The sequence below is a fragment of the Loxodonta africana genome, chromosome 12, assembly GCF_030014295.1.
Source record: "Loxodonta africana isolate mLoxAfr1 chromosome 12, mLoxAfr1.hap2, whole genome shotgun sequence".
Classification (NCBI taxonomy): domain Eukaryota; kingdom Metazoa; phylum Chordata; class Mammalia; order Proboscidea; family Elephantidae; genus Loxodonta; species Loxodonta africana.
In genome coordinates this window covers 18,000,277-18,019,228 of record NC_087353.1, presented here as the reverse complement: position 1 = coordinate 18,019,228, position 18,952 = coordinate 18,000,277, and the positions used below count along the sequence as shown (strand labels likewise).

Below are 18,952 nucleotides of genomic sequence, written 5' to 3'. Positions count from 1 at the left end.
AGAGTCTTGCCTGTAGCCCATTTAGAGTGTCCTCTCCTAGCCCCTGGCAACCACTAATATGCTTTCTGTCTCTGTGGAATGGAGTCAGTCATACAATATGTGACCTTTTGTGTCTGTCTTCTTTCACTGAGTATATATTTTCAAGGTTCATCCATTAGTACTTCATTCCTTTTTATTGCTGAATAATATTCTGTCTTATGGATGTGGAGCCCTGGTGACACAGTGGTTAAGAGCTACGGCTGCCAACCAAAAAGTCAGCAGTTTGAATCCACCAGCTGCTCCTTGGAAACCCTATGGGGCAGTTCTACTCTGTCCTATAGGGTCGCTGTGAGTCTGAATCCACTTGATGGCAATGGGTTGGTTTGGTTTCTATGGATATATCACATTTTATTTATACATTTATCAGCTGATGGGCATTTGGGCTGTTTCTACTTTTTTGACTATATGAATAATGGTGCTGTGAACATTCATGTATAAGTTTTTGTGTGGACGTGTAGTTACATTTCTCTTGGGCATACAACTAGGAGTGGAATTGTTGGGTCACATGGAACTGCCAAACTGTTTTTCAAAGTAGCTGCACCTTTTGATATTGCCAACGTTATGAGTGTTTCGATTTTTCCACATCCTAGCCTAGTCTTTTTGATTATAGCCATCCTAGTGATTTTTGTTTAGTGATTATAGCCATCGTAGGGTTGCTATAAGTTGAAATCGACTTGATGGCAACAAGTAGAGTATGAGTAGTGGGTGTGAGGTGCACTGGTGGCGCAGTGGTTAAAAGCCGTGGCTGCTAACCAAAAGGTCAGCAGTTTGAATCCACCAGCCTCTCCTTGGAAACCCTATGGGGCAGTTCTACTCCGTTCTATAGGGTCACTATGAGTCAGAATTGACTAGACTGCCAAGGGTTTGGCTTTTGGTTTCGTGGGTGTGAAGTGGTATCTTGTTGAAGTTTTGATTGGTGTTTCCCTGAAGACTAATGATGTTCAGCGCCTTTTCACGTGCTTATTGGCCATTCGTATGCCTTCTTTAGAGAAATGTCTATCCAAATCCTTTGCCCATTTTGAAATTGGGCTAACTTCTTCTTGTTGAATTGTAAGAGGTCTTTATATATTCCGGATACTAGACTCTTGTCAAATGCAAGTATTTTCTCAGTCTGTGAGCTGTCTTTTCACTTTCTTGATAGCACTCTGAAGCACAATGAGTGGGAACTGACTCGATGGCACCTAACAACAACTTCAATGAAGGTGTGATCATTTCTTTAGACTAAACCTTCAGAAATGTTTTTAAAAGAGCAAAACCCTGTTTCTAGCATCTTAATAAAACAACTGTACAATTGTGTCCTGAGAATTTTCTGGAACAAATTGAGGGAAAGTTAGATAGACAAATAAATAAACTCAACCACTGCTTTCATTGTGGGAAACACTGCCTGGTCCTTTGCCGTCCTCATAATCATTGTTATGCTTGAGCCCATTGTTGCAGCCACTGTGTCAATCTATCTCCTTGAGGGTCTTCCTCTTTTTCGCTGACCCTCCACATTACCAAGCAGGATGTCCCTCTCCAGGGACTGATCCCTTCTGATAACATGTCCAAAGCATGTCACAGATAACACCCCTGAATATACTTGTGCATACAGCATTTTCATTCCTTTAAATTGTTTCCTTAGGAGGGGTTCCCAGCAAGGGAATTTCTGGGTCAAATCATTAGAACATTTTGAGAATATACATAGTGTTTTGTTGCTTCTGGAAAGGATTGTAGAAATTAGCACTCTCTTCAGCAGTGTATGAGGGTACAAATATCCTGGCAGGCTCACCTGTACCCTCAGAATTACTTTCAAATGTTTCAGCACAAATTTCAGGTGAATGGGGGTTGAGTTCAGGCATGGTAAATTACCTTCCATTTTATTCCTGTTTAAAACTGTTTTTCTTGAAATTGAGAGATGATTCTTTTTTCTTCAAATTGTCTGCATATTTCATCTTCATCCCATTCTCTTGCCCAGAAAACAAGGTTTCAAAAATTATCTTTGAGCAAACAGAATCTATGAGGCCACTAGAAGGACTGATGTTCATGTCTCTGAATTGAAACGTGTTTAGTGTGCACAGAGAGGTACGAGAGAATTTTCAAGTTAAAAATAAGAAAGAGGGTTATTCTGTCCAGGGCTGGAAGATTCTTCCCATTTTATTTTAACTCCAAAGTTGCAAGCAGCCGTACCTCTACCTCTTTCCCTTTACCCCACACTGGGTGTAGGTGGTTAATGATCACTACAGTTGTGGGTCTGGGGAGTTTCTGAGTGTGACACTCTGTGTCCAGTTCCGCAGTTGAGCACCTGGGTTTGTATAGCCACAGCATTGTCCAAGGGAAGATGGTTAACCCAGCACATGATGGGCAGTGGACCCGTCTACGAGGAGGTGCCCTCCAGCTCCCAAGGAAAAATAAAGACCCAAGACCTTGAATGAGAATCCACTGCTGTCATAAGAGTGTTTGGGGACTAGAGGATTCTGTCAAGTCATTTCAAATTAAGCGGACACGAGGGCTTATTTGACCCACGAGTGTGTTTGTGTTCTGTGTATCAGAAGTGGGAAACCAGTCCTCCCACAATTGCCGTCACCATCACGTCAACACCTTCACTCAAGTGATGCGGAGCTCGATCTGCGAGAGGGCCCACATTTCGTGGGTTTAGAGGAGATCTGTGGGGTTCAAAAAGAATCCAGCTTGAGGGGAACCTTTTTGTCAGAAAGCAAGGGGTTTTTTGGGCAAGTTAATAATAACAAACAGCTGTCTTACCCTGTTTGCTGTGGAAACCTGTGAAAATAGCGTTTTGTTTGGTTATTGACGTTGGCTTTGACAGTTGAGAAGGCCCCATATTCTAGATCTCTGTTGAGAGGTGTGTGTAGGATGGGTAGACCCTGCCAGGAGAGTGCTGGCCCTGAGGATTTTTGGCTTCTCAGTTTGGCTCAGATGGGATTCCCGCAGACTTGAGTGAGAAAGACAGTTTCTCACTTGGATAAACAGAAGTTACCCCTGCCCCTTTGATTTCTTCCTTTAAGTATGGTGTCTGCTTCAAGGTAGGAAGGCAGGGGCTCCAAGTGGCTTGGGGGCTACTGCTCCAGATCCGTCTGTATTTTTATTGACTGGCTCTTCCCTGATTCTGGACTCTTGGTTCCATGTGCACCTATCTCTGATCCTGCCTTGACTTTTGAACTTTCTGTTTGTCCAGCTTTTGAGTCCAAGCCTTCTCCATGACCTGTGGGGACTTGAACCCTGGCTCTTCCCACGTGGTCTGCCTCAGGGAGCACTTGAGGCCTAATTATGGACCCTTCAAACCCGACCCTCCCCTCAACCTGTCCTCACAGCCACCTAGGAGGCAAGGGGTGCAGTCCTTCTCTGTGTTTTTATCTCCACAGAGGTAGTGGGCAGGATGTTTCTCTACCACCTGCTCACCCCTATGCATCTGATACCTCCTCAACCCTGCTTTACCTCACAGTGCTGAAAGCAGTGGCCAGAAAACCAAGATGAGCTCCTCAAAACGCTGCCAGGAAGTGGTAGGAACAATATTTCCTGGAGGATTGAGTTGTTCTTAGAGGTGATACCTTCTGTATCTTGGAAATGACACCACAGTCTTTATAGTCTTCCAAACTAGAGACCAGAGAGTCCTCTTAGGGGCCTCCTCATTAAACCCTGACATCCTGCCGGTGACCCAGTCTTATTTATATATACCCTGTGACTTTTCTGCTCTCTGGCCCATTTTCCATTTCCACCCCTACCACTCAGTCAGGCTTAGGTCATCATTGTATATTGTCTCAATTGATGCAACAGATTCCTAAGTGGTCTCCCTGTGTCAAGCCTCACTGAATCCAATCCCACCCCTACATCTAGAAAAAAAAAAAAAAAAAAAGACCAGAGTGAAATTTTCCACAATGCAAGTTGCATCCAGTCACTTGACCTGTTTAAACCTTCCAATTGCCCGTCTTCTCCCAAAATACATTTCATAGACCAAGTTAAAGGGCCTGGTTTAGAACCCGAGGCTCTCTGTGGTGGGCCTTGTCTCTCCAGTGTCTTCTCTTGTATCTCTTGGTCCTCCCCAGCTCCTTAACTATGTCAGGCTATTTCATTCTCCATGCCTTTGTCCAAACTGTTCTCTCTGCCTGAACTCCTCCTCCCCATGTTTTTGTTTGATCTTGATTGTTGCGTTGAGGGAAGTCTTATTAGCATCCACACTCTCTGGGTGAACAGGCAGAGACTAAAAGAGGCTGGTTGGACAGATCCAGGGCTACACAGCTCATGAGAGGCCAGCTGGATCTGAATTCCATTTTCACTGTCACTTTTGCATTAAGGAACTTGATTATGGACTTTGATTTGCCATCTTGTGCCTCACTAACCAGTCAATTGCACTTGGCCTATGGTCACGAGGTCCTTCTGACCCTGACTTTCCAGGTAGCCTTCATATCAATTGGTCTTGACTTCAGCTCAGCCTTTCTCAGGCTGGGGATTGCTTCTGGTCTTTTCTAGTCCTTGATGCATCTGCCAGTGTGCTTGGGCACACAGGGCTCAAGAAGGGGACCTTTCCTCTTGCTGCTCCTAGTCCTGCTGTGCACCAAACCAACCATTTGGGAATCTACACCCCAATCCCATTATCTGGCTCAGGTCATCACTGTATACACATCCTTCTAACCCATCGCATGCCACACTGACACTTCTCATGCTAAATGGTCACAGGCTCACATACTCACACGACCTGGTCACACACTCTCCTCATGCACACACACACACACCATTGTCATGCTTACACATACTCCCTGATTCGTTTACTTTCTGGTCACAAATTGGCCCATGGAAGAAAATGATCCTATAGCATGTTATAAGGCCAGCCTTGGTGATGGAGGTGTCCAGAATAAGCCTGGTGGACTCTTTTCTTTATGGCCAGTTGTTCCAAACCCATTGCCATTGAGTTGATTCTGACTCATAGTGACACTATAGGGCAGAGTAGAGCTACTCTGTAGGGTTTCCAAGGAGCAGCTGGTAGATTCAAACTGCTGACCTTTTGGTTAGCAGCCAAGCTCTTAACCACTGTACCACCAGGGCTCTGGCCAATGCTTAGCAACTGCCAAATATGTCTCAAGACAATTAAGTAGTTTTCTTAGTAGACTGATGACCTTATGTCCAGAACATCCCTTTCTTTTGGGTGAAAGAGAAAATGAGAGAAAGAAGGAGAAGAATCAGGAAACAGGAACAAGGATGAAGGGCCATATTTCGGGTATGTTGAAAGCAGCCCTTTTGATTCTCTTGGGCAGAACAGATGTTGCTAACACTTAAGGAGTTTAATATATAGACAAATGCTGCCACATCCCTTCTTGCTTCCTCTGATTAAATCAAAAGCATTTAATTTCCTTTTCTTTATTAAATATTATAATTTATGGACACATATAGTTTAACAAATGTGACTGTTGAAAAGCAGGAGAAGGAAAAAGTAAAGCTAATGATTTTATAATAGTGGGGTATGTAAGGAGCCTTCATGTCGACATATGAATTTGTCTCCACCAAATAAGTTAGTTGATATGAAAATATAATATGTGTGTGTGTGTGTGTGTGTATGTATGTATGTGTATGTATTTGGCCATGTGCAGGTATTATTCTGGAAAAAAAAAGAAAGAAAGGTCCTAAAGTGTGGGGAGGTTACAGAAAATGTTACTGGTGAACACTCTGGGATGTGTAAGAATTTTGGCAGTCACTATATTAATCGTTTATCACTTTTCTTGAGGGTTTTCCCTCCGAGTCCTGATTTGATCTGTGATGCTCTGTAACTGGCCGTGGGCATAGCGCATGGTTAGTGAGCCAGTCCTTTCTCCCCTGTTTTTTCCTCCCCCTGCTTTGTAGAGCCTGGAAGTTGGAATGGGTTAGCTTCTCATCAGAGCAAGTGGAGGATGCCAAAAACCAGGTGAATGAGGCGAGCTGAAAACCTGGCTGGAAAGGCTATGGAGCCAAGTGAAGAGACCAAAGGGCAGTCAACCACAGATGGGGGCTGGAAGTCAGGGCATGGAGCCAGGCATCTGGGTTGGAGCTACGTGAGCAAGAGTTTTCAAGAAGTCATGAGCACACAGGCTGGACAAGGCTATTGTGGTGGGCTGTGGGAACTTTAGGAGTCTTGATGGTGTAGTGGTTAAGCGCTGGTCGGCTAACTGAAAGGTCAGCGGTTCAAACCCACCAACCGTTCCATGGGAGAAAGATGTGGCAGTCTGCTTCTGTAAAGATTACAGCCTTGGAAACCCTGTGGGGCAGTTCTACTCTGTCCTATAGGGTCACCATGAGTTGGAATCAACTCAAAGATGAGTTTTTAATGGTGGGGACATTGTTAAAGCGTAAGGAGGGAACAGAGAAGAGTGGTAAGTGGGTTTCGTGCAGCAGCCTCACTGCCAAATTGCTGTCTACACTACGGCAGAGGACTTGAGCCAAAGAACAGGGACCCTAGTGATCACAGGGGAATTCCAGTCCCCAAAAGTAGGCACAGAGGGGAAGCTGTGAGGTAAGAGATGGTGTTCAGTATCTGGAATATTTTCCGGCTGTTCATTAACTTCTCTGGGGAAAGATGAATATTAACCTCTTGTCCTCTTTAATTGGCTTACAGGCTGAATTGCTCATCTGAAGCAAATATGGCGGGAAGTGGCACATCTGAGGGAGGGATTCTGACAGGTGGATTTTCCCAAATAAGCACCACACTTAGAAACTTCAATTAACTTCTAATGGACTTGAGTGGTATTTATAAAAGTATCTTTTAGAAGGCAAAGTGTTGAAGAAATTGTAAGGGATTCCAGTGTTGGAATTCTGGACCCTATAGCAGCATTTCCTCCTGTGTGACAACCAGCACAACCAAGGACTCTGTCACTCTGATCTCAGGCACTGGGCCTCAGGGAGGACGGCTCATGACTCATACTCTTTTGTGTTTTTCTCTGCTTTTCATAGTATTAACCTCCTGTTTTTCCCTCTTGGAAAACTTGGTGGTGTAGTGGTTACGAGCCATGGCTGCTATCCAAAACGTTGCCAGTTCGAACCCACCAGGTGCTCCTTGGAAACCCGATGGGCCAGTTCTACTCTGTCCTATAGGGTTGCTGTGAGTCGGAATCAACTCAGCTGCAACAGGTTTAATTTTTGGTTTGGTCTTTCCAAAGAAAGCACATTTCTCAGAGAGAAGAAACAAAACACTGATCTGCTATTTACCTGATTTAAAAATTATTTATGGGAAACCTGGATATGCATATGGTCATGGATAATTTGGATAAAGAAAAACATTTATTTTATTAGGTGATGGGCATGGGGGCAATTTTGGTCTGGGATTCTTATTTTAATCTCATGTTGTTTTGTCAACAAAATATTATGAAAAATAACAACTATATATTTATGTTGTATTTTTTCAAGGGTTTTCATGGAATGCGGAAATGTTTTTTATTACCTAGAGCTATAGAGCAAGGAGAAAGTCCTCATTTCACCTTGGACCAAATGATATATTTGAAAAGTTTACAAGGAGAACAAGCCATCCGAAAATGGCTTAGTGTTTTTGGTTGGTAGACCCACTTTCAGCCGATCTCTTAAACCTCATTTCCAGGGCTGCAGTTTCCTTCAGAAAATATCAGCCTTTAGCAGTGAACTAAAATGGCTTCCCAATCCCAAGTGACACTTCTGAGCTCTTGGCAGCTGAAGTGTTCTCTTGTGAGGATGATTAAGTTAATGGACGCATTTCGGAAACATCTGCATGACTCTTCCGCCACTGAAGGGAAGCCCGGCTCAGTGAAGGAGCTCTCCCTTGCTCCTTTGCTAAGGACCCAACTAGCGAATGCGCTGATCAGAATAACACCAGCACCAGGGACGTATATGGAGCTGACAGGAAATAGAAGCATTCTTCACGTGCTCCCCATGGACACATTATGGTGGATGGTATGAATCTGCTTTTAAAATCATATCCGCATCCTTAGTTATTGAAAAGGAAGAGAAGATTTATTATCTCCTCCAAATATGTGGCCGTGGGAATTTGGGGTCAAGTATATGATGACCTGGGGAAAAGCTTAAGAGATGATGGGTCACCTGGGATGGGGAGGCAGGGAGAGTGGGTAGTGGGCAGTGAGGAGAAAAGGGAGAAATAAATTGGGGTTGAAACTTCCACCCAGGTCAGCTGAGATTCAAGCCCCTCTTGTCACATGGAGAAGAGGCTCTCTCATTTTTAAGGTTGCCCATAAATCAGGAATTACCCATGGATTATAACCACCACTGGAATTGTTGGGGGCAAACACTTCTTTACTGGAGGATTAATAGGTAAGAGGGCAATATGGAATGCACGTATGGGGGGGGCACAGTTTGGGGCCTAATAGCCTATGGTTTACTCCCACGAGGACATTTAATCTACTCTTAAACTGAGGGTAACCACAACTGGTTCAAAAATGAAAAAAAGATGTTAAAAAACCAAGGTGCTAAATAAAGATTTTAACCCTACCCAATAGAATGACAGACATAGAATATCAAACACAGTACCTGATCCAGACTGGATGGCCGCTGGGCGCTGTCTCTGTTGCTCTTCACACCTCTCCTCCCCAGTGCATCTCTGGAAAAATTCTCAGTATGGAGATCAGTGTGGTATAAGCTCAGATAGACTACAGCTCTGCAGCCTGATAAACCTGGATTTGAATTTTGCTTCTACCTGATTGTGTCTGTGGGGCTTTGGGCAAGAGGCCTAACCTCCATGCCTTGGTTTCAGAATCTGTGTTGCAGCTGACCATCTTTCTCCCATGGGATTGTGATAAGGATGAATTGAGAAGAAGTGTGTAAAGCAGGATGCAGTTCCCTGCTAAGTCATTGCCGCTTTTTCCTATTTGGCTTCTTGTTTCCATTGCCCCAGTTTTAGACTTTGTATGTACAGGTGTACAGTGGTGGTGGTGGTGGTGGTGGAGGTGATGGTTGTGGTGGAGGTGGCAGAGGTGATGGTATGGGTGGTGGTAGAAGTGGAAGAGGTGGAAGTGAGGGTGGAGGTAGGTGGTGGAGGTGGCGGTGGATATGGAGGAGGTGGAGGTGGTGGAGGTGGCGGTGGATATGGAGGAGGTGGAGGTGGAGGTGGTGGAGGTGGTGGTGGATATGGAGGAGGTGGAGGTGGTGGAGGTGGCGGTGGATATGGAGAAGGTGGAGGTGGAGGTGGTGGAGGTGGCGGTGGATATGGAGGAGGTGGAGGTGGAGGTGGTGGAGGTGGCGGTGGATATGGAGGAGGTGGAGGTGGTGGAGGTGGCGGTGGATATGGAGGAGGTAGAGGTGGAGGTGGTGGAGGTGGCGGTGGAGGCAGTAGAGGTGGTGGCGTTGGCAGTGGAGGTGGAGGTAGTGGCAGCGGAGGTGGCGATAGAGGTGGGGGTGCAGGTGGTGGTGGAGGTGGAGGTAGCAGTTGAGGTGGTGGTGGAGAAGGTGGTGGAGGTGGCGGTGGTGGTGGCAGTGATGGTGGTGGTGGTGGGTGAGTACACCTTGAATCTGCCTGCCTCACATTTCTACAGGCAGCCCTGCAGAGGTGCTGTGGCTACCTGGGGTGGGGAATGGTAGTACAGAACAGATATTTGGGCTTGTGAGAAACTTTCCATTTACCCAGGAGAGGAATATGATACTCTAAATAAAATAAAACAAAACAAAACCTATTGCTGTTGAGTCTAATCCGACTCATAGTGACCCTATAGGACAGAGTAGAACTGCCCCCAGGGTTTCCAAGGATCGGCTGGTAGATTTGAACTGCTGACATTTTGGTTGGCAGATGAGCTCTTAACCACTACACCACCAGGGATCCAATGCTCTAAATAGCTGGGGTAATGTTAGTAGCCCATGTGAGAGTACCCCCTCTCTTTACTATCAAAGAAATAAATGTCCCTCATCAATCAAAAATGCACTACTGTCAGTCGGCTCCAACTCCTAGCGACCCTACAGGACAGAGTAGAACTGTCCAATAGGGTTTCCAAGGAGCGCCTGGTGGATTTGAACTGGCGACCTTTCGGTTAGCAGCTGTAGCACTTAACCACTACGCCACCGGGGTTTCCAAATGTTCCTCATAGGAATTTTGAAAAACACAGAGGAAAACAAAAGCACTCGCATTCCCACCATCCCAAGATAGTGCTCATTTTTGTGGTATATGTGGTGTGTGTTTCTTTGTGTCTGTGTCTCTCACTATCTATAGGTGTGTGTGTGTGTGCATTTTAAAATGGGATTATACTGAACATTTACTCTGTTAGCTTGTCTTTTTCATTTAAAGAGCTTTCATGTACATTATTTCATGTTATTAAATATTCTTCTAAGAATTGGTAGGTAGAGGTTGCTAAGAGGAGGGTCAGCCTACCTGGGTATGTTAACTGTGTAAACTTAGGCAAGATAATTAACCTCTCTGCAACTCAGTTTTGTCATCTATACAACTGGGAATAAAAACATTACCTTAACCAGGGACATTTTATCCTCCCAGGGATGTTTAGCAAAGTCTGGAGACATCTTTGGTTCCTAAACTGGGGTGTGTGTATGTGTGTGTGTGTGTGTGCGCTCTAGTGGCATCTAGTGGGTAGAGGCCAGAAACTAAATACCAAACTTATTGCTGTCAAGTTGATTCTGACTCATAGCAACTCTTTAGGACAGAGTAGAGCTGTCCCATAGGGTTTACAAGGCTGTAATCTTTACAGAAGCAGACTGCCACATCTTTTTCCGGTGGAACGGCAGGTGGGCTTGAGCTGCTGACCTTGTGGTTAGTAGCTGAGCACTTTAACCACTGCATTACCATGGCTCCTGGTAGAGGCCAGGCATGCAGCTAAACATTCTACAACACAGAGGGCAGCTCCCCACAACCAAGAATTATACATCCCAAAATGTCAATAGTGCGAGGTTGAAAAACCCTGCCTCGTAGAGTTGTGTGAGGCTTAAATGAGTTGAAACAGGAAAGCACTAGAACAGTGTCTGGCACATGGTTAATTAGCTCTTGCTATTTTTTATTATTCTAAAACATCATTTTTAATGGCTACAGATCATACTGTCATTTATATATATATTATTTACCAACTTCCTATTGTTGGAAGTCTCGATTATTTCCAATTTTTCCCTATTATAAATTTGAGTGGAATCGTTAATCTGGACCATTGTTTATAGATATTGAAAACTGGGAGGGAGACATTGATGTGGTGGTTTTCAAAGAGGAGATGAATATTAGATTCATTTACAGAGGTTTTTCAAAATCTATACCCCTGCTAACCAAAGTGTCGGCAGTTGGAGTCTACCAGCAGGTTCTTAGAAACCGTATGGGACCGTTCTACTCTGTCCTATAGGTTTGATATGAGTTGGAATCAACTCGACGGCAGCAGGTTTGGTTTGGTTTAATGCTGTGAAAGGAGCCCTGGTGGCACAGTATTTAAGCACTTAGCTGCTAACTGAAGGATCGGTGGTTCGAACCCACCAGCCACTCCATGGGAGAAAGATGTGGCAGTCTGATTCCATAAAGCTTACAGCCTTGGAAACCCTATGGGGTGGTTCTACTCTATCCTATAAGGCCGCTATGAATCAGAATCAACTCGAAGGCAGTGGGTTTTTGGAATGTTGTGAAAGAGCTGTGGAATGAAGACAAGAAAATCAGAGATGCTATCTTCCCTCCACTTCTTACTACTGTTTAGGCTTGGGGACTGATAATAATAATAATAAATATGGCTTCTTGAGCACTTACTGTGAGCCTGGCAAGGGTGTATCTTATTTCATCCCCACCAAATTCCATGTGATAGGTACTGTAGGATTCTCCCTCTTTTACACCCAAGGAAGCAGAGCTTAGAGAGTAAGTAGATCACTCCAAGGCATGCAGCTAGTAAGGATTAGAAGTAGGATTTAAAGAATCCTGCTTCTAGCCAAGATGAAGTAACAGAACTGGATTTTCCCTCCCAGCTGAAACAACTAAAACATGGCCAAAATATATGAAACAATGGTTTGCAAGATACTGGAAATTAGGCGATGAAGGACAGTGATTCCTGAGAGATGGGAGATAAATGGCGTGAGCCTCACAACTGCCCCAGGTTTCTCCCTTGAAGGAGTTTCCAGCCATGGTGTAGGGAGAGGGGAGCCAGGCAGAGCCTGATAGACTCTTTGCGTTGAGGAGAAGGAGACCAAAGTAGCTAGAGTCTGTAGAACATAGAGAATTCTGGAGCTCCATAGAAGGCTACCCTTGAGTATCCTGCTGAATATTGAGCACCTGCATGTGAGGAAACTTCCCTAGACTGGGGAGAGAACCACCCACAGGCTTAGAGATAGCAGTGCCCAGTGCTCACACAGGGCCAGGCATAGTGCCTGAGAATATACTGCACATGAGGACAACAGCACAAAGGTCAAGTATATTCCCTCAGCCAGACTGGAAAACCCCAAGATTCACAGGACATTTGGTAGAGTAGACAGAGGCTCTTGCTTCAGCAATGGGGAATAATTAGCTGTTGACTGAGAACTGCTCTCACCTAACAAATCTTAAAAGCAAGACACAAAAGGATCAGACAGTTTCCAAGTAACTTAACTGCATCCCAGAACAAAGCTTAAGAATAGTTATAGGATTGTAAAAATATTGTGCACTAAACAAGTGAAAATTTGCAATGTGTGGCATCAAACAAAAATTACCAGGCATACAAAAAAGCAGGAAAATATGACCAGTAATGAGGGAAAAAGTCAATTAATCAAAATTGACAAAGAATTGATAAAGTCATTGGAATTATTGTTCAAGGGCATTAAAATATTTATAATAACTGCTGACCTTTTGGTTAAAAGCCGTAACTTTTTTTTTTTTTTTTTATTGTGCTTTAGGTGAAAGTTTACAAATCAGGTCAGTCTCTCATACAAAAAGCCATACACACCCCACTGTGCACTCCCGGCTGCTCTCCCCTTAATGAAACAGCATGTTCCTCCTCTCCATCGCATATTCCCTGTGTCCATTCAACCAGCTCCTGTCCCCCTCTTCCTTCTCGTCTTGCCACCAGACAGGAGTCACCCACATAGTCTCATGTGTCTACCTGAGCCACGAAGTTCACTCCTCACCAGCATCGTTGTCACTTATAGTCCAGGCCAATCCCTGTCTGTAGTGTTGGTTTTGGGAATGGTTCCAATTTTGGGCTATCAAAGGGTCCAGGGACCATGACTGCCAGTGTCCCTCCAGTCTCAGACCATTAAGCCTGGTCTTTTTACAAGAATTTAAGATCTGCATCCCACTGTTCTCCTGCTCCATCAGGGATTCTCTGTTGTGTTCCCTGTCAGGGCAGTGATCGGTGGTAGCCAGGCACCATCTAGTTCTTTGGGTCTCAGGCTGATGGAGTCTCTGGTTTATGTGGCCCTTTCTGTCTCTTGGGCTTATATTTACCTTGTGTCTTTGGTGTTCCTCATTCTCCTTTGCTCCAGGTGGGTTGAGACCAATCGATGCAGCTTTGATGGCCGTTTGGTAGTGTTTAAGACCCCAGACACCTCTCACCAAAGTGGAATGCAGTCTGTTTTCTTAATACATTTTGTTATGCCAGTTGACCTAGATGTCCCCTGAAACCATGGTCCCCAGACCCCTGTCCCTGCTACTTTGGCCTTGGAAGCTTTTGGTTGTATTGGGGAAATTTCTTTGCTTTTGGTTTAGTCCAGTTGTACTGACTATCCCTGTGTTATGTGGTACCCTTCCCTTCACCTAAAAAAATTTTTGTCTGCTATCTAGTTAGTGAATATCCCTCTCCCTCCCTCCCCACCCTCATAACCATCAAAGAATACTTTCTTCTGTGTTTAAGCTTTACCTGGAGTTCTTATAATAGTGGTCTCATACAATATTTGTCCTTTTGCAATTGACTAATTTCACTTAGCATGATGCCTTCCAGATTCCTCCATGTTATGTGATGTTTCACAGATTCACCGTTGTTATTAATCATTGGTAGTGAATATACCATCATCGTGTGAATATACCATAAGTTATTTAACCATTCATCCATTGATGGTTGCTTCCAACTTTCAGCTATTGTAAACAGTGCTGCGATGAACATGGATGTGCATGTATCTGTTCTTGTGAAGACAGCCTTAACTCTTAACCAGTGTGCCACCTGGGCTCCATAATGTTGTTGTTGTGAGGTGCTGTCAAGTCAGTTCTCATAGTGACCCCATGCATAACAGAACAAAACACTGCGTGGTCCTGCACCACCCTCGCAATTGTTGGTATGCTTGAGCCCATTGTTGGAGCCACTGTCAATCCATCTCATTGAGGGTCTTCCTCTTTTTTGATGACCCTCGATTTTACCAAGCATGATGTCCTTCTCCAGGGACTGATCCCTGCTGATAACATGTCTAAAGTATCTAAGACGTAGTCTCACCATCGTTGCTTCTAAGGAGCATTCTGGTTGTACTTTTTCCAAGACAGATTTGTTCATTCTTTTGACAATCCATGGTATATTCAATATTCTTCACCAACATCACAATTCAAGGCATCAATTCTTCTCTGGTCTCCCTTATTCAATGTCCAGCTTTCACATGCATATGAGGTGATTGAAAACACCATGGCTTGGGTCAGGCACACCTTAGTCCTCAAGGTGACATCTTTGCTTTTCAACACTTTAAAGAGGTCTTTTGCAGCAGATTTGCAACGCATCTTTTGATTTCTTGACTCCTGCTTCCTGGGTGTTGATTGTGGATTCAATTAAAAGGAGATCCTTCACAACCTCAGTCTTTTCTCCATTTGTCATGATGTTGCTTATTGGTCCAGTCGTGAGAATTTTTGTTTTCTTTATGTTGAGGCACAATCCATACTGAAGGCCGTGGTCTTTGATCTTCATCAGTAAGTGCTTCAAGCTCTCTTCACTTTCAGCAAGCAAGTTTGTGTCATCTGCATAACGCAAGTTGTTAATAGTGAGTCTTCCTCCAATCCAGATGCCTCATTCTTCTTCACATAGTCCAGCTTCTCGGATTATTTGCTCAGCATACAGATTTAATAGGTATGGTGAAAGGATACAACCCTGACAAACGCCTTTCCTGACTATAAACCATTCGGTATCCCCCTGTTCTGTTTGAACAACCGCCTCTTGATCCATGTACAGATTCCTCATGAGCACAATTAAGTGTTCTGGAATCCCCATTCTCCGAAATGTTATCCATAATTTGTTATGATCCACACAGTCAAATGCCTTAGCATAGTCAATAAAACACAGGTAAACATCTTTGTGGTATTCTCTGCTTTCAGCCAAGATTCATCTGGCATCAGCAATGATATCCCTGGTTCCATGTCCTCTTATAAATCCAGCTTGAATTTCTGGCAGTTCCCTGTTGGTATACTGCCTGTAACCGCTTTTGAATGATCTTGAGCAAAATTTTGCTTGCATGAGATATTAATGATATTGTTCGATAATTTCCTCAATTAGGTGGATCACCATTCTTGAGAATAGGCATAAATATGGATCTCTTCCAGTCAGTTGGCCAGGTAGCTTTTTTCCAAATTTCTTGGCATAGATGGGTGAGCACCTCCAGCGCTGCATCCATTTGTTGAAACATCTCAATTGGTATTCGATCAATTCCTGGAGACTTCTTTTTTGCCAATGCCTTCAGTGCAGCTTGGACTTCTTCCTTCAGTACCATCTGTTCCTGAGCATGGTACCTCCTGAAATGGTTGACTATCGACCAATTCTTTTTGGTATAGTGACTCTGTGTATTCCTTCCATCTTCTTTTCATGCTTCCTGTGTCGTTTAATATTTTCCCTGTAGAATCCTTTAGTATTGCAACTTGAGGCATGAATTTTTTCTTTAGTTCTTTCTGTTTGAGAAATGCTGAGCGTGTTCTTCCCTTTTGGTTTTCTATCTCCAGGTCATTGCACACGTCATCATAATACTTTGTCTTCTCGAGCTGCCCTTCGAAATCCTCTGTTCAGCTCTTTTACCTCATCATTTTTTCCTTTTGCTTTAGCTGCTTAACATTCGAAAGCAAGTTTCAGAGTCTCTTTTGACATCCACTTAGGTCTTTTCTTTCTTTCCTGTCTTTTTAATGACCTCTTGTTTTCTCCATGTGTGATATCCTTGATGTCGTTCCACAATTCGTCTGGTCTTTGGTCATTAGTTTTCAAGGCATCAAATCTATTCTTGAGATGGTCTGTAAATTCAGGTGGGATATACTCAAGGTTGTACTTTGGCTCCGGTGGACTTGTTCTAATTTTCTTCAATTTCAACTTGAACTTGCATATGAATAATTGTTGGTCTATCCATATTCGGCCCCTGGCCTTGTTCTGACTGATGATATTGAGCTTTTCCAGAACGTCTTTCCGTTGATATAGTCAATTTGATTCCTGTGTGTTCCATCTGGTGAGGTCCATGTGTATAGTCCCTGTTTATGTTGATGAAATAAGGCATTTGCAAAGAAGAAGTCATTGGTCTTGCAAAATTCAATCATGCGATCTGTGGCATCGTTCCTATCCCCAAGGCCATATTTTCCAACTACCGATTCTTCTTCTTTGCCCCCAACTTTCGAATTCCAATCACTGGTAATTATCAGTGAATTCTGATTGCATGTTCGATCAATTCCAGACTGCAGAAATTGGTAAAAATCTTCAATTTCTTCATCTTTGGTTTTACTGGTTGGTGCATAAATTTGAATAATATTGTATTAACCGGTCTTCCTAGTAGGCATATGGACGTTATCCTATCACTGACAGCATTGTACTTCAGGACAGATCTTGAAATGTTCTTTTTGATGACGAACGCAAAGCCATTCCTACTATGCCAGGAAGTTGTATTTCCCAGCATAGTAGACCACGTGATTGTCTGATTCAAAATGAACAATACCTGTCCATTTCAGCTTACTAATGCCTCGGATGTCAATCTTTACATGTTCCATTTCATTTTTGGTGATTTCCAATTCTTCTAAATTCATACCTTGTACATTTCACTTTCTGGTTATTAATAGATGTCTGCAGTTGTTTCTTCTCATTTTGAGTCATACCATAATAGAGAGTATCAAAATGGACCCACATGTATATGGGTTCAAAGGTAAGCAAGGGGAGGCATAATGGACTGCTCCCCTGTGATACTTCTGAGAATCATTTGTTGTTATTGTTAGGTGCTGTTGAGTCGGTTCAGACTCATAGCGAACCTATAGGACAGAGTACAACTGCTCTATAGGGTTTCCAAGGAGTGGCTGGTGGATTTGAACTGATGACCTTTTAGTTAGCAGCCGAGCCTAGCAAGGTGTTGGAGACTGCTTAATGAAAGTTGGATAATAAAACATTACTGTTCTCAGGAAGTTTACAGTCTGATAGAGAATACATTTGGATCCAGGGCCTCATGTACAGCTGTGCAGGTTTTGCTATGCACAGATCACACAACTGCATATGAGTAATCATTTAAACCCAGTGCCGCCTAGTCGATTCCGACTCATAGTGACCATATAGGACAGAGTAGAACTGCCCCATAGAGTTTCCAAGGAGCACCTGGTGGATTGGAACTGCGGACCCTTTGGTTAGCAGCCACAGCACTTAACCACTACGCCCCCAGGGTTTTAGAAGGTATTAATTGCTATTATTTGATGCCTCAGCGTCATTATCATTCCCACTAGGCTGCTAGGATCATTGAGGGAATCTGGAGGAGAGGGCTGGTCTCTTTATTAATAATAACCACCACCCAGAGGCGATTAGACATTTCTCTGCTTTAGCTTTACAGGTTCTTTACATAGATAACTTCACGTGTCTTTGGAGACACCCTCATAGAATGATTGCTTTTTCTGTTTCAGCGGACTCTGAGTAATGGGCCACTAGCTGAGGACTGGACTTTGATGGGGATCTTTAGAGCCCTGTAAGTATTTTTGAATGGACCAGAGCTCTTTCCTTGTTGTACAAATGAAATGGGGAATACTGTGGAAGGGAGGCTGAATGGCTGTCCACGGTAGAACAGTCAGTTAGAGGCAGAGCCCAGGTGCCTTGATTCCTTCCCAGTTCTTATCAGTCCCAGAATTCCATAGCACCACTCCATTCCGAGAATGTATCAATCACACCATTGTGACACCTGATAGTCAGGAGGCCACTCAGGAGCATGGGTGAGAAGAGCCTGTCTCTCAGTGTTCAGCAAAGTGCCCTCTGCTCTAGGAAGCTATTCCCATTATATTCTACTCTCTGTCCCCACCCTCCCACTGACCCTTCTATCCAATGCCTGGCTAATTGGTTAACCAGCTCAGGGCCTCCATGCACAGCTGGGTAATCTGTGTATTGCAAAACCCGCACAGCTGTACATGAGGCCCTGGATCCGAAGGTATTCTCTATCAGACTGTAAACTTCCTGAGGGCAGGAATGATTTATTATCCAATTTTCATTAAGCAGTCCCCAACACATTGCTCGGCACATAGGCGGTGTTATGTATGTTTGTTGAATAAACGAATGAATGAAAGAATGAATTTCAACTTCGGAAATCTCTACAACATTTGAGATAGCATCTCCTTGAATACTTCTAAGGATGAGGCACTCATTCGCCAAATAGCAATTTCCCTGCTAAGAAACTTTGACAGTTAAAACATTATTATTATTATTATTTATAGCAGCTGAAACCTGGCTCCCTATCATAGTTAACCTGTGACTTAGTTCTAAACAGGACCTTAGACCTATGTTGTCATGTGCCTTTGAGTCAATTCGAATCACAGTGACTCTGCAGGACAGAGTAGAACTTCCCCATAGGGCTTCCCAGGCTGTAATCTTTACAGGAGCAGATTGCCAAGTCTTTTATCCTGTGGAGCAGCTGGTGAGTTCGAACTGCCTACCTTTTGGTTAGCAGCTAGGCTCTTAACCACTGCACCACCAGGGATCCTTCTTAGACCTATAAAACCAAAACCCGTTGCCGTTGAGTTGATTCCTACTACAGACCTTCTATGTCTTCTTTAAGGATTCTGAGAAGGGAGGAAAATGCTTTCTGAGTGGGGCCAAGAAGAGCAGGGACGGTCAGAGAGTATTTGAAGAAGTAT

At 43.8% G+C, this 18,952-nt stretch overlaps 1 long non-coding RNA gene across 1 annotated transcript in view; it reads left to right on the top strand.

Annotated features, from left to right (window-relative positions):
- The window catches only part of LOC135232928 (uncharacterized), a 375,578-nt gene that overhangs the window by 92,746 nt on the left and 263,880 nt on the right, over positions 1-18,952 (top strand). The window contains exon 3 of the long non-coding RNA XR_010323549.1: positions 17,735-17,796. This is a non-coding gene — a long non-coding RNA (uncharacterized LOC135232928). The remainder of the gene's footprint in view (positions 1-17,734; positions 17,797-18,952) is intronic.